Source organism: Hyperolius riggenbachi, chromosome 12 (genome assembly GCF_040937935.1).
Source record: "Hyperolius riggenbachi isolate aHypRig1 chromosome 12, aHypRig1.pri, whole genome shotgun sequence".
Classification (NCBI taxonomy): Eukaryota; Metazoa; Chordata; class Amphibia; order Anura; family Hyperoliidae; genus Hyperolius; species Hyperolius riggenbachi.
The window spans coordinates 89,547,657-89,564,004 of NC_090657.1; the positions used below are offsets into that span (position 1 = coordinate 89,547,657).

General features: G+C 46.9%; 1 protein-coding gene and 1 long non-coding RNA gene across 3 annotated transcripts in view; one reads left to right on the forward strand and one right to left on the reverse strand.

Annotated features, from left to right (window-relative positions):
• Window positions 1–13,235, reverse strand: part of LOC137541953 (uncharacterized) — a 147,988-nt gene extending 134,753 nt beyond the window's left edge. Inside the window, exon 1 of the long non-coding RNA XR_011025312.1 lies at window positions 13,093–13,235. This is a non-coding gene — a long non-coding RNA (uncharacterized lncRNA). The remainder of the gene's footprint in view (window positions 1–13,092) is intronic.
• A 382-nt stretch (window positions 13,236–13,617) lies between these two features.
• STAT3 (signal transducer and activator of transcription 3) overlaps window positions 13,618–16,348 on the forward strand; it is a 129,713-nt gene continuing 126,982 nt past the window's right edge. The window contains exon 1 of one of the 2 annotated variants that reach the window (XM_068263198.1): window positions 13,618–13,725. The gene's annotated coding sequence lies outside the window, so the exon portion shown is untranslated. The remainder of the gene's footprint in view (window positions 13,726–16,348) is intronic. The other variant, XM_068263199.1, reaches the window with a different exon arrangement.

Sequence of the window (16,348 nt, forward strand, 5' to 3'; positions counted from 1 at the left end):
CACCGTCCTCAGTCTTCTGCAGCGCCGGTACCGGGTCCCTGCACTTTCGTCAATCGGGGCTAGTCTGACGTAAGAGAAGCTGCTGGAGAGATACGCAAAGAGCGCACTTATCCTGTGTAGACTTGCTCCGACTGACGGAAGTGCAGGGACCCGATACCGGCTCTGCAGAAGACTGAGGAGGGCGGCGTGGGAGCAATCCGTGTGTATGGGGCTGGAGGAAGCCTCAGGTATGTATAAATCTTTTTATTTTCCTGAGCTCTGAGTACCTTTAAGCCCCTATGAGACGGCACAATCCCTCACTGTCTCCCCAGGTGGCTCCTCTCACGCATGCGCAGCCTGGCCAGACGGGCTACATGTCGCGCTCCCGCAGCTGGCAGCTTTCTGCGCTTGGGAAGTACTTTTGCGCAGGTGCAGAACGCTCCCAGGGACAGGCTGCGCATGTGGAACAGGAGCCACCCGGGGAGACAACGAGGGATTAAGCAGCCTCATGGGGGATTAAGGAAGCCCCAGGTAAATATGGTACCTGAGATGTCTTTCATCTCAGGTACACTTTAAGGCCAGTTTTTTGGGGTACCAACTTATCAGTATGTTTTAAAAGAATAACAGACAAAACCCAAATACATGAGGAGAACATACAAATTCATACAAAGTCCAAGTCAGAAGCTAAACCCAGGGTTGTAGTTCTACAAGGCAAGAATGCTATCCATTCCATCACAATGATTCTGAACTATGAGGGAGTAAACTCTATTTTGGAAGCATAATGCTTCTTTTGGGGCTCTTTTTCACTGAAAATCGCCAATGTTATGCAATGCTACCTATTTTACTAAGCGTGTTCCCTATGCTTAATGTCGTCACACTGGGTAGTTGTCCCGCCCCCTCTACCCCATAGGACCCGGAAGTAATAAATGTTTGACTCAGGCCCCACCTCTCCAGTCTTTTTTTTGTCCTCGATCACTTCACCCCAGGGATCCGGATATTCGTCAGATGCCATTTGTGGGTATTTATTTTTGATATTTTCCTCCCTACCTAGCTGGATCCTCCGGCTTCCCACTAGTTGCCTCTGCTAGTGATGCCCCTATATAGCTATAAATTAGCTCTGCTGGCCTTTCGGGGATTGTGTGCCTGATCTATAGGTATAAATTACCTCCTACGTGTGGGCACTGGATTCATTGTACATCTTTTAAATTTCGATGTTTCGGTGCTGGAATCCTTCTCACCTTTTTTCCGTATAGCGTGCGTTCCACCAGTCCCCGCTTGTCTCCGCCCACTTCATGTCTCTCCTGTCTCTCCCATTCGCCGCACCAGTCCTCTCGCTCTGACTGGTCGGCGGCAATGCGTCATGCGCTCCACAGAGCCGGCTTCCTCCTCGACTGACGTCACCTCCTCCTGTCATTGCCGACCGATGGGAGGCAAGCAGGAAGTGCTGGAGGATAAATTTAAGCCTAGTGGCGCGCATATTCCGCCGGCTAACGCTGCGGTGAGAGTGGCCAGAGACTCTGCTGCACGGCGCCACGGAAGACAGCATGGAGCAGGAGCGGATTGTGGTGGATGATGAGGATAGGTCTTTAGGACTCCGATGTCTTGCCTAAGCCTATAGAGTTTTATTACACTGCTGCTTAGCTTGCTTTCTATCTTTCATTACTTGCAGTGCCTTCATCTGCACCTGTGGATTCCGATGCACCTAAAAAAGACCAGCAAAGGGCAGAAAGGTAGGGGGGTGTTTAAGGTAGGTTTTTGCCCTTTTGAAACAGAGTGCATACTGAATTGTTTACTGTCTTTTATGACAGCCCAAAGAAGCGTTCCAAGAAATCGTCAAGATCCAGATCAAGGTCCAGGAGAAGAAGCCCGTCTCAACGTCACAGAAGAGATAGAAGCCGATCTAGAAGGAGACGCAGTTCGAGATCCAGGCGTCGGTCAAGATCAAGATCAAGGGACCGTTCTTCTAGAAGTCTTCAATTATTACAAGAATCTGCCAACATTTTTCAATTTGCGGAACACAATCTGTGGGACCTGAAGGCCATTTACATCCTGGGCAAATACAATACCACAGCGGATTACCTAAGCAGACACACGATCAGCAACAACGAATGGTGCTTATCCCAGGAGGTCTATCAATGGATCTGCCAGAAATGGGGAACGCCAGATCTGGATCTGATGGCAACTCCCCAGAACTCCAAATGCAAGCGATTCATCACCCGATATCAATGCAGCAGAGCAACAGCAGTAGATGCAATCTCAGCACCATGGTCGACCAGATTGGCATATGTGTACCCACCAACGCCACTCATTCAGCGGTTGTTAGTCAGGCTATTGAGGGAGAGAGTGACAGTTGTGGCTATAATACCACACTGGCCCAACCGTCCTTGGTTCTCACTGTTACTGGAGATGAGTATCCAACCGCCTCTACCACTACCCTGAAATCACAAGCTCCTATACCAGGGGACAATATATCATCAGAACCCGCAAAGCTTGAATCTCATGGCATGGATGCTGAGGGGCAAAGGCTAAAAGAAAGAGGCTGTTCAGACGCAGTTATACTTACCATGCTTAAATCTAGGAAGCCTACTACCAACAACACTTACAAGAGAGTGTGGAATCAATTCCTATGTTACACGCAGGGAAAGGAAATAGATCCTTCAAGTCCAGAGCCTTGTCATATATTGGAGTTTCTGCAGGGGGGCTTAGACATGGGCCTGGCATATCATACGTTGAAAGTGCACATATCAGCGTTATCCGTTTTCACCGGCACTGCTTGGGCTACCAATCCGATGGTCAAGCAATTCCTGAAGGCTGTACTCAAAATAAGACCGCCTAGCAAACCACTCTTCCCTAAATGGGATTTACCCATGGTTCTCGAGGTGTTCTCGTCTCCACCCTTTCACCCGATTAATGACTGTAGTTTATGGAATAAGACTTTAAAAACTGTCTTTCTTGTGGCTATAGCCTCAGCCCGTGGAGTATCTGAACTTCAGGCACTAGGGTGCAGGGAACCCTACCTTACTACCTTTCCGGATCAAATAGTCCTCAGACCTTTGCAGGAATTTATTCACAAGGTAGTTACAACCTATCATCTGAGTCAGGATTGGACCCTTCCGGCATTTACTTTAGATGACACACAGCACCCGCATCCATTAGATGTGGTGCATGCAGTGACTGTCTACCTACAAACTACTGCTGAATTTAGGAAGACAGATAGGCTGTGGGTAATTCCAGGTGGTGCCAGAAAGGGAGAACCAGCATCAATAAGGACAATATCCTCTTGGATAGTGAAGGCTATCCAGTTGGCTTATAAAACTCTGAACCTGGTTCCACCTCAGCAAATACGTGCTCACTCAACCAGGAGTATATCCACTTCATGGGCCGCATTTAATGGTGTACCAGCGGATAAAATTTGCCAGGCTGCAAACTGGTCCACAATTCATACATTTATGAAGCATTATAAGGTTGATATGACTGCTCACTCATCTACTTTATTTGGTAAAACTGTTCTGTTATCACATATGACTTAAAGAAGTAAATTACTTTGTTTGCACAGCATCTGGTCTCCCTCCCTTCATTTTCTTCCTAGTTAGGTCCCAGTGTGACGACATTAAGCATAGGGAATACGGAAAATTGTTACTTACCTATCGGTGATTTTCCTTTCCCGATGCTTACATGTCGTCACACGACCCCTCCCTTCTGTGGGCCTCAGTGATCGAGGTCACATAGACTGGAGAGGTGGGGCCTGAGTCAAACATTTATTACTTCCGGGTCCTATGGGGTAGAGGGGGCGGGACAACTACCCAGTGTGACGACATGTAAGCATCGGGAAAGGAAAATTACCGATAGGTAAGTAACAATTTTCCGTAATCATGCATTTTGGCGGGTTTCAAGCAAAATTATATAAAATAAACACCTGAGGTAACTTCAAATGAACATTACATAGTTACCTTGCCATCAGTTCCTCTCAGAAGCTCACCATTTTCTTCTGACAATGATCCCTTCTAGTTCTGACAACATTTTGTCAGAACTGAAATATATCAGTTGCTGTCAGTTATTTATCAGTTGCTGTCAGTTATAGCTGAGAGGACAACTGATGTGCCAAGTAATGTCTATGTTTGCCTATGGCTCAAGTGGGCGATGTTACAGTTTAACAGTATGCTAACCAGAAAGCTGTTATGGGGTAATGGCCATTTTCAAAATGGAGGATGGAGAATTCCCTTGATCACAGTGGACAAACAGGACGCGCGAAAGGAGAAAGAGATTGAGGAGTAGACTACACAGGAGGTAAGTATGACTTGTGTATGTTTATCTTGACTTTTTATTTTCAGTTCAGGTTTTCTTTTGCTGTATGTCACCCCTAAATATTGTATGTATCCCTATTTATTGTCCAGCGCTGCGTAATATGTTGCCGCTTTATAAATACAATAAATAAATAAATAAAAAATAAATTACCCCATAACAGCTTCCTGGTTAGCACACTGTTAACCACTTGCCGACCGCCTTAAGCCGATGGGCGGTGGCAAGGGCTGGGCCCAAACGACCGCAATACGCCCATCGGCGGTGGCAGCGGCGGGCGTGGTTATGCGGCGATTGCGTCATTCGTGACGCGATCAGCCGCCGGGGAATGGCTCCGCCCCCCTCGCGCTGTAACCCGCCGGCCGTTCGGAAGCGCCGGAGGGTTACTAGCACCCGGATCGCCGCACGGATAGTGTATAATAGGCTTTGTAATGTATACAAAGCCTATTATAAAGGCTGCCTCCTGCCCTGGTGGTCCCAGTGTCCGAGGGACCACCAGGGCAGGCTGCAGCCACCCTAGTCTGCACCCAAGCACACTGATTTCTCCCCCCCCTGCCCCCTGATCGCCCACAGCACCCCTCAGACCAACCCCCTGCCCACCTCCCAGACCACTGTTTACACCCAATCACCCCCCTAATCACCCATCAATCACTCCCTGTCACTATCTGTCAACGCTATTTTTTTTTTAACCCTAAACTGCCCCCTGCTCCCTCCTGATCACCCCCCCCCCCACCCCTCAGATTCTCCCCAGACCCTCCACCCCTGTGTACTGTATACCTCTATCCCCCCTGTAATAACCCACTGATCACCTGTCAATCACCTGTCAATCACCCATCAATCACCCCCTGTCACTGCCACCCATCAATCAGCCCCTAACCTGCCCCTTGCGGGCAATTTGATCACCCACCCACACCAATAGATCGCCCGCAGATCCGACGTCAGATCACCTCCCAAGTGCAGTGTTTACATCTGTTCTCTACCCTAAACACCCACTAATTACCCATCAATCACCCCCTATCACCACCTGTCACTGTTACCCATCAGATCAGACCCTAATCTGCCCCTTGCGGGCACCCAATCACCCGCCTACACGCTCAGATTGCCCTCAGACCCGCCCCCTTATCAATTCGCCAGGGCATTATTTACATCTGTCCTTCCCTGTAATAACCCACTGATCACCTGTCAATCACCCATCAATCACCCCCTGTCACTGCCACCCATCAATCACCCCCTGTCACTGCCACCCATCAATCTGCCCCTAACCTGCCCCTTGCGGGCAATCTGATCACCCACCCACACCAATAGATCGCCCGCAGATCCGACGTCAGATCACCTCCCAAGTGCAGTGTTTACATCTGTTCTCTACCCTAAACACCCACTAATTACCCACCAATCACCCCCTATCACCACCTGTCACTGTTACCCATCAGATTAGACCCTAATCTGCCCCTAGGGCACCCAATCACCGCCCACACCCTCAGAATGCCCTCAGACCCCAGCCCTGATCACCTTGCCAGTGCATTGCTTGCATCTATTTCCCCCCTCTAATCACACCTTGAGACACCCATCAATCACCTCCTGTCACCACCTACTCATCAGATCAGGCCCTAATTTGCCCCGTGTGGGCTCCTGATCACTCGGCCAAACCCTCAGATCCCCCTCAGACCCCCTTCCGATCACCTCCCCAGTGCATTGATTGCATCTATTTTCCCCTCTAACCACCCCCTGAGACACCCATCAATCACCTCCAGTCACCCCCCTAGCACTCCTATCCATCAGATCAGGCCCAATACAACCTGTCATGTAAGAGGCCACCCTGCTTATGACCAGTTCCACAAAATTTGCCCCCTCATAGACCACCTGTCTTAAAAATTTGCAGATGCTTATACCCCCGAACAGTCATTTTGAGAAATTTGGTTTCCAGACTACTCACGGTTTAGGGCCCGTAAAATGCCAGGGCAGTATAGGAACCCCACAAGTGACCCCATTTTAGAAAAAAGACACCCCAAGGTATTCTGTTAGGTGTATGACGAGTTCATAGAAGATTTTATTTTTTTGTCAAAAGTTAGCGGAAATTGATGTTTATTGTTTTTTCACCAAGTGTCATTTTTCACTAACTTGTGACAAAAAATAAAATCTTCTATGAACTCACCATACACCTAACAGAATACCTTGGGGTGTCTTCTTTCTAAAATGGGGTCACTTGTGGGGTTCCTATACTGCCCTGGCATTTTAGGGGCCCTAAACCGTGAGTAGTAGTCTAGAAGACAAATGCCTCAAAATTACCTGTGAATAGGACGTTGGGCCCCTTAGCGCATCTAGGCTGCAAAAAAGTGTCACACATGTGGTGTCGCCGTACTTAGGAGAAGTAGTATAATGTGTTTTGTGGTGTATTTTTACACATACCCATGCTGGGTGGGAGAAATATCTCCGTAAATGACAATTTTTTGATTTTTTTTTACACACAATTGTCCATTTACAGAGATATTTCTCCCACTCAGCATGGGTATGTGTAAAAATACACCACAAAACACATTATACTACTTCTCCTGAGTACGGCGATACCACATGTGTGGCACTTTTTTGCACCCTAACTGCGCTAAGGGGCCCAAAGTCCAATGAGTACCTTTAGGATTTCACGGGTCATTTTGCGACATTTGGTTTCAAGACTACTCTTCACGGTTTAGGGCCCCTAAAATGCCAGGGCAGTATAGGAACCCCACAAATGACCCCATTTTAGAAAGAAGGCACCCAAAGGTATTCCGTTAGGAGTATGGTGAGTTCATAGAAGATTTTTTTTTGTCACAAGTTAGCGGAAATTGATTTTAATTGTTTTTTTTCACAAAGTGTCATTTTCCGCTAACTTGTGACAAAAAATAAAATCTTCTATGAACTCACCATACTCCTAACGGAATACCTTGGGGTGTCTTCTTTCTAAAATGGGGTCACTTGTGGGGTTCCTATACTGCCCTGGCATTTTAGGGGCCCTAAACCGTGATGAGTAGTCTAGAATCCAAATGCCTCAAAATGACCCGTGAATAGGACGTTAGGCCCCTTAGCGCACCTAGGTTGCAAAAAAGTGCCACACATGTGGTATCACCGTACTCAGAAGAAGGAGTATAATGTGTTTTGGGGTGTATTTTTATACATATCCATGCTGGGTGGGAGAAATCTCTCTGTACATGGACAATTGTGTGTAAAAAAATCAAATAATTGTCATTTACAGAGATATTTCTCCCACCCAGCATCTGTATGTGTAAAAATACACCACAAAACACATTATACTACTCCTCCTGAGTACGGCGGTACCACATGTGTGGCACTTTTTTGCACCCTAAGTGCGCTAAGGGGCCCAAAGTCCAATGAGTACCTTTAGGATTTCACAGGTTATTTTGCGACATTTGGTTTCAAGACTACTCCTCACGGTTTAGGGCCCCTAAAATGCCAGGGCAGTATAGGAACCCCACAAATGACCCCATTTTAGAAAGAAGACACCCAAAGGTATTCCGTTAGGAGTATTGTGAGTTCAAAGAAGATTTTATTTTTTGTCACAAGTTAGCGGAAAATGACACTTTGTGAAAAAAAAAACAATTAAAATCAATTTCCGCTAACTTGTGACAAAAAAAAAAAAAATCTTCTATGAACTCACCATACTCCTAACGGAATACCTTGGGGTGTCTTCTTTCTAAAATGGGGTCATTTGTGGGGTTCCTATACTGCCCTGGCATTTTAGGGGCCCTAAACCGCGAGGAGTAGTCTTGAAACCAAATGTCGCAAAATGACCTGTGAAATCCTAAAGGTACTCATTGGACTTTGGGCCCCTTAGCGCAGTTAGGGTGCAAAAAAGTGCCACACATGTGGTATCGCCGTACTCAGGAGAAGTAGTATAATGTGTTTTGTGGTGTATTTTTACACATACCCATGCTGAGTGGGAGAAATATCTCTGTAAATGGACAATTGTGTGTAAACAAAATCAAAAAATTGTCATTTACGGAGATATTTCTCCCACCCAGCATGGGTATGTGTAAAAATACACCCCAAAACACATTATACTACTTCTCCTGAGTACGGCAATACCACATGTGTGGCACTTTTTTGCAGCCTAACTGCGCTAAGGGGCCCAAAGTCCAATGAGCTACTTTAGGCTTTACAGGGGTGATTACAATTAGGCACCCCCCAAAATGCCAGGACAGTGAACACACCCCACAAATGACCCCATTTTGGAAAGTAGACACTTCAAGGTATTAAGAGGGGAGCATAGCGAGTCCGTGGCAGATTTCATTTTTTTTGTTGCAAGTTAGAAGAAATGGAAACTTTTTTTTTTTTGTCACAAACTGTCATTTTCCGCTAACTTGTGACAAAAAATAAAATCTTCTATGAACTCACCATGCCTGTCACTGAATACTTTGGGATGTCTTCTTTCCAAAATGGGGTCATTTGGGGGGTATCTATACTATCCTGGAATTTTAGCCCCTCATGAAACATGGCAGGTGCTCAGAGAAGTCAGAGATGCTTGAAAATGGGAAAATTCACTTTTTGCACCATAGTTTGTAAACGCTATAATTTTTACCCGATCCAATAAATATACACTGAATGGGTTTTTTTGAATCAAAAACATGTTTGTCCACATTTTTCGTGCTGCATGTATACCGAAATTTTACTTTATTTGAAAAATGTCAGCACAGAAAGTAAAAAAAAATCATTTTTTTGACAAAATTCATGTCTTTTTTGATGAATATAATAAAAAGTAAAACTCGCAGCAGCAATCAAATAGCACCAAAAGAAAGCTGTATTAGTGACAAGAAAAGGAGGTAAAATTCATTTAGGTGGTAGGTTGTATGACCGAGCAATAAACCGTGAAAGCTGCAGTGGTCTGAATGGAAAAAAAGGCTCTGGTCCTTAAAGAGAACCCGAGGTGTGTTTAAAGAATGTTATCTGCATACAGAGGCTGGATCTGCCTATACAGCCCAGCCTCTGTTGCTATCCCAAACCCCACTAAGGTCCCCCTGCACTCTGCAATCCCTCATAAATCACAGCCATGCTGTGAGGCTGTGTTTACATCTGTAGTGTCAGTCTTAGCTGCTCCCCCGCCTCCTGCATAGCTCCGGTCCCTGCCCCCGTCCCTTCCCTCCAATCAGCAGGGAGGGAAGGGATGCAGGCGGGGACTGGAGTTCTGCAGGAGGCGGGGAGAGCAGCAGACTGACACTATAGAGATAAACACAGCCAGCTCTGACAAGCTGTTTGTCAGCAGCGTGGCTGTGATTTATGAGGGATTGCAAAGTGCAGGGGGACCTTAGGGGGGTTTGGGATAGCAACAGAGGCTGGGCTATATAGGCAGATCCAGCCTCTGTATGCAGATAATATTCTTCAAACCCACCTCGGGTTCTCTTTAAGGGGCGAAAAGACTGTGGTCCACAAGTGTAATATCACCCACTTGAGCCATAGGGAAACATGGACATTACCTTGCACAATCAGTTGTAACTGACAGCTGCTGATATATAACTGACAGCAAGTGGTATATTTCAGTTCTGACAAAATGATGTCAGAACTGGTAGGGATCACTGTAAGAAGAAAATTGTGAGCCTCTGAGAGGAACTGACAGAGAGGTAAGTATGGAATATTCATTTTCAGCTAAGTCATGTGTTTATTTTAAATAATTTTACTCAGTTCAGGTTCCCTTAAAGGAAGCCCCAGGTAAGTATGGTAACTGAGACGCTTTCTCATCTCAGGGATTTAAAAGTAAATCTGAGAGTTTTTATAGTCAGGAGAGGGAAGCTTCTGGGACCCCTGAAGTTCCATGGAGCTCGCCCTGCACTGTACATGCGCATACGGCTAGTGCATGCACAGTAGCTGCCGCTCAGCTCCGTGCTAGTCCCAGCACTGAAATAGCAAGGAAGAGGGCCACAGGGAACTAGCCAGAGGGATCCAGAGGCTTCACTCTCCTCAGGGCCGGATTTACCATAAAGCACTGTAGGCACGTGCCTACAGGCACCTGATGATGGAGAGGCAGCTCTCTCCTTCATTCCCTATTCAGAGCCCTGATCAGAGCGTAAATGAGACGCTACTCACCCAGCACTTTCCACTGAGGAGCAGGGCCGGATTTGTGAGAAGGCCCCCAAGGCTGGTTCCTAGGGCGCCAGAATTTACCAGCAAATGTGGGGCGGCAAGTGGTGACAAGTTGACTACACTTGTCAACAGCTCCGAGAACCGCTCTGCGAAGTCCTGAGCCGCCCCTTCACTACTGCAGCTGCCAGTAGTAGGCTGCATGCAGGCTCTCTTCTGGAGACCTGGGCAGCGCCGAGCGGCTTCCTGAGGCGGGCAGCGGCTGGATCAATCAGCTCAGCCGCCGCCAACAAACCGATCCGCCCCCCCTTCCTTCCCCGGAGAGCGAATGCAGAATCGCTCAGCTCTCACAAGGCTTCCAGCGCCGATGAGTCCTCTGTCACTGCTCTGTCAGCCGCCGGCGTGCTTCACTTTCTCCTGCTGGCGTCTCCCTCACATGTGACTTGCTGGCATGTTACCGGCGAGAGTCACATGCAGGGGAGTCGCCAGCAGGAGAGAGCAATGCACGGCGGCAGCTGACAGAGGAAGCCTCAGCGCTGGAAGCCTGGTGAGAGGTGAGTGATTCTGCTTCGGAAGGGGGGTGGGCCGGGGGGTCAACTAGAAGAGGACATCCGTGCCAGGCAGCTCCTTCCTCTGCAAGTGGTGGGTGACACGGGACAGCAACTAGCTGCCTATACTGAGGGAGGGCAAGCAGCCCAGCGATCTGACTACCTATACTGGGGGGGGGGGTGGGGGGGGAGGATAAAGCATCTGACTTCCTATACAAAGGGGGGGGGGGGGACTCAGCATCACCTATACCAGGGGTCTCAAACTCAATTTACCCGGGGGCCGCAGGAGGCAAAGTCAGGATGAGGCTGGGCCGCATAAGGGAGTTCACGTGTCCCCGCCGCAAAACGAGGGCTGCAGAGCCCCCAAATTGCCCCGGGGGCAATCCGCCGGCATTTCCTGGAAGGGGCAGAGCTTTCAGCTTCAGCTCTGCCCCTCCTGACGTCAATCGCGGCGGATCGCCGCCTCTGCCCGCCCACTCTAAACATAAAAAAAAAAATTGGGAAAATAGGAAAAAATGCCAGGAATCTTCATACAGCCATATTACGGCTGTATAGCGATACCTGGCCAAAGCGCTGCGGCTGCGTATGGACCCCCTGGAAACTCTGTCAGGAAATGTATTGCTCTTTCTTTTGATACATGTAAAATTACACTACCGTTAGGCTTGCTACTAAAAGTGACATTTACCGCATTTAAAAGTATACTATTTTCCTTCGAAACTTTAAAATCGATTTTCTCAAAAACTATAAGGTCTTTTTGAAAAATTGTTTTTTCCTCTTATTCCTAATGATCTCCTTAACATATCCTGCAAATTTAGGGTTTCTAGCATTTAAGGTGGATTTGCTATTAACCATTAAAGTCGGCGGGTTTTTAAATGTGTATTTTTTTCCTTTGCAACTTTAAAATCGATTTTCTCAAAAACTATAAGGCCGATTTGAAAAATTTTTTTTTCCTCTTGTAGCCACTGGGGGCCCCTACAAGCTCTGGGGCCTTGGGGCCACAAAATATTGTATCGCGGGCCGCAAATGGCCCGCGGGCCGCGAGTTTGAGACCCCTGACCTATACTAAGGGGTAGGGGCCAAGGGGGTAAGCATCTGACTACCTATACTAATGGGGGTGACGGGACATCATCAGGCTACCTATACCATGGGGGAGGGGGCACCATCTGACTACCAAAACTAATTTGGGGGCATCAGGGAACAGCATCAGGCTACCTGTACTGGGGGAAAGGAAGGGGGGTGTCAGCATCTGACTACCTACACTAAGGGGGGAGGTGCACCTGTCTACCTATACTAAAAGGGTAAACAGGATCTAGCTACCTATATTGGGGTGTCAAAGTCATGAACGTTCTTAACCCCCATTGCTGCCCATGACCCTATTTTTTCTTGTGGCTGCACTCCTATGTACAAGTGTAACTGTACTAGGCATGCACGAGTATGGTCCTCACATTCCCATTAGCACAAAGTCACTTCTGCACAGAGGAAACAGACAAGCACGAAAGGCTTCAAGCTACTGGCCATGTGCGGACCATGCTCACGCAGACCCAGTACGGTTGTACTCAGATGGGAGTGCAGGCACAAGGAAAAAGAGGGTCCCAGACAGCTGTGTGGGTTCTGAATATGTTCAGAGGGTCTCAGTGCAGTAACAATGGGCATGGGAAGGATCTATTAAGGTAAGATTTTTTTTTTTTTGTGCCAGGTTCACTTAAAGACTTTTTAATTGGTGAAAAATTGGGGAGTTGAGATGCTGTTGTGGTGGTGGTGGGGGGAGGCTGGTGACAGTGGGCCTTGGGCGGTAGAAGGTACAAATCCGGCCCTGCTGAGGAGATCTCCCTTCAGTGAGTTGCACCTCTAGCTACCTAATACTAATGTTTCTCTGGGTACCTAATACTAAAGGGCACCTGTAGCTACCTATGATGGGCATGGTAAGCACAGGAGAAGTGACAGCTAGGACAGCCAGCACACCTTGTGGTGCGACTTCGGCAGGGGTTTGTAAGTTCATGGAGGGAGAAGTCTAGGGTGCCAGGACATCTGTGCCTATAGGCTCCTGTGATATAAATCCAGGCTTGCCTCTCCTGAGGTAAGTACCCAAGCTAAGAGGTTTTGCTTGAAGAATGAGTGCAAAAATAAAATGTTACCCCCATTCAACAAACTTCGGTAAACTGACTTATACGTGTGTTTGCCAATGAGCTTTACTTTTTCATACCTTTTATCATCCTCGTCGCACTCGCAATAGGATAAATAAATACTGGGAACCCAGTGTGCTCTCCGCCCCTACGTCACCCTAGTTTACATACTGACGTGACCAACATATTACGTCACACTGCCAGGAATCCTCCTGACTTCCAGCCGGCTGTTCCCGTCTAACGCGTTCCTCCCTCTGCAGGCAGTAGGCTTCGCTAAAAAACAAAGGGGGCATAACCGCCTAGATAGAACAGCTGAGCCGCAAGGAACGTCCCTGAGACCAACAGGTGGGCGGGGCCGCCTTGACACATAATGAATAATAAATGAGCAAGGTTGGGCTTCTTCTTCTTCTTCACAGATCTAAGGGCGGCGCTCCTGCCTGCTTAAGAATAATAAATAAATGGAAGCAGTAAGACGAGAGGTGCAGACGTAGTCATTTTAATGTTTCACTGGCAGGGACGAGTCATAAAACAAGGCTGGTCGGGCGGCCCTCATTAGAAGGGGTGTGGCGTGGCGGTGGCCCTGCCTTTGATTTGCAGCTGTGGGCTGGGACTGGGTGAGGTTGGTCAAGTGGTTTCCGGCTCTGGTACTGTAGACTGGTGGAGCTGCGTCAGAGTGAAGAACAAGAGATAGAAGTTGCTGAAGGCGGAGAGCGGTAAGAGTAGCTGTTTTTCTTTTCTTGCCCCACTTTATGTGGTGGATGGGTCCCTTAGGATTGACTGCTGCTTCCAGCACGTGTTGGGGTGGGGGGCATGTCATGTGACATCAGGCGGGCATGTGGCTGGGGGCAACCTGTGGCCCTCCAGCTGTTTTGGTCTTGCACATGTGCCAGGGCTTGGTTGGGCAGCTTCTTATTATTAGTTCTGTAGCTGCTGGAGATCAGATTGCCATTTGTAAGCTGATGTATGATAGATATCACAACGTGAGAACACAAAACTGCCAGTGAACACTCCATACCTGATCAGATGTGCACTTGAAGACTGACAGGTCATTAGTGACTGGCTATCCTTGGAAAGTAAACATTGATTTTATTTACTGTAAATCATTTAGGTAACTGGTACCTTGTTTAGATGTGAGAATTATGAAAAAAAAACTCTGTAAAAATGCATGGATCTATAAATTAAGCTGACAATCTATCCTACATCATTCAATTTACCGAAAAATTGATTTGGAAAAATCCACTACTCTTGATTGATTTATATAGAAAAAACAAAATGTGATCAGATCCCTCTCTCAAATAGGATTTCTCAGTACAACTGATTGTTTATTGTTGAGTTGAGGTCCATGTTGTACACACACAGATGCACATGTTGTACCTAATGTGTAAGTAATGGAGTGTATGTGGAGTCTCCAGTGATTCTTGTGTATGCCCAATGGGAATAAAAGTACATCTTTTATCTTGACTTTTGTGTGTGTTTGAACTCAAATTTGCTATAATTAGAGGATGTTGTGCTGGAACTTGACACAGGGATAATCCAAATCAAAAGATTAATTAATTAATAGCTTGGGTAATTAGTCATTTAACTGATTGTTAGCTCCTGGAGTCTGACTAGCTGTGTGTGAAGTTTTGGCTCAGCCCTGTTAATTTCAGTTCATGGAAGTCAAACATCTATGGGAAAGTCTAATTATCTCATCACCTGAAGCTGTAAGTGATCCAGTAAACCTGGACATTAAAAAGTATATTTAATTAAGTGGTTAGTAGACAAATTTGTATGGATACCCACCTAAAGAGCATTTTTTGTTCTATAGCAACCCTGGACAGAACCGCAGTTTTGTGAACCCAGCCTTATAGAGGGAAGTTACCTCGAGTATCTGCTACCTAACTAGTTGTCATAATGACCCTAATAGAAATACTTATACCTTTACTACATATTAAAGCGGAACTGAAGATTGCTATAAAAACCAGTTTCACTTACCTGGGTTTTCCCCAAGCCCCCTGCAGCTGTCCTGTCCCACACCGGTCCTCTATGATCCTCCGTTCTCCACTGCAGTACAGTTTTGTTACTGCCGACTTGTAAGTTGACAGCAACTGCGCTTGCGCATCCCAGGCCACACGTATCTTTCTTCATGTTACTGTCCTTCAGGTGGGAGTAACAAAACTGCACCGTGGCGGGAGAACGGAGGGTCGTGCAGGACCGGCGTGGGACAGGACAGCTGCAAGGGGCTGGGGAAGCCCCAGGTAAGTGAAACTGTTTGTTTTTATAGTGATATTCAGAATGCGTTCCGTCCATTCTGCATCCACAAGCAATGTTTTAACCCATCCGTTTCGCGTCCGCACGTCGACCCACTCGATCACGTCTGTCCGCATCACTGCTCACCTGTCCCGCCGCTGGGTCCCTTCTAAACAGCCCAGAGGCCAGCAAGAAAATGGGGCTCTCCATAGGCTGCAACAGGCTAATTCTCCCTGTTGATGAGTATTCCCATTGGTCTTTTGCAGCCCAATGGAGATCCACCGAGCGACTAGCGGCGCCACGAAGAACAGACAGTGTCCATTCTCATAGGCTTTCATTGCACACATTTTCCCATCCAGTCCGGGAAAAATGTACCAAGTTGGGACTCTGCGTTTCCATCTCGCATTCCGCGGCACATGGATCTGTGTTCGTTTTGGGTTTTTTTTTTACAAGCGGAAGCAGATCCTATTTTAAAGAGAATCTGTATTGTTAAAATTGCTCAAAAGTAAACATACCAGTGCGTTAGGGGACATCTCCTATTACCCTCTGTCACAATTTCGCCGCTCCTCGCCGCATTAAAAGTGGTTAAAAACAGTTTTAAAAATTTTGTTTGTAAACAAACAAAATGGCCACCAAAACAGGAAGTAGGTTGATGTACAGTATGTCCACACATAGAAAATACATCCATACACAAGCAGGCTGTATACAGCATTCCTTTTGAATCTTAAAGAGAATCTGTATTGTTAAAATCACACAAAAGTAAACATACCAGTGCGTTAGGGGACATCTCCTATTACCCTCTGTCACAATTTCGCCGCTCCCCGCCGCATTAAGTGGTTAAAAACTGTTTTAAAAAGTTTGTTTATAAACAAACAAAATGGCCACCAAAACAGGAAGTAGGTTGATGTACAGTATGTCCACACATACAAAATACATCCATACACAAGTAGGCTGTATACAGCCTTCCTTTTGAATCTCAAGAGATCATTTGTGTGTTTCTTTCCCCCTGCATTTCTCAAGCACTGAAGTTTCAGGCTGCTCTTTTCTTCCTGCAAACAGCTTTGCCCTTGTCTGTAATTCCTCACTATGTGAAAGCCCAGCCCGCTC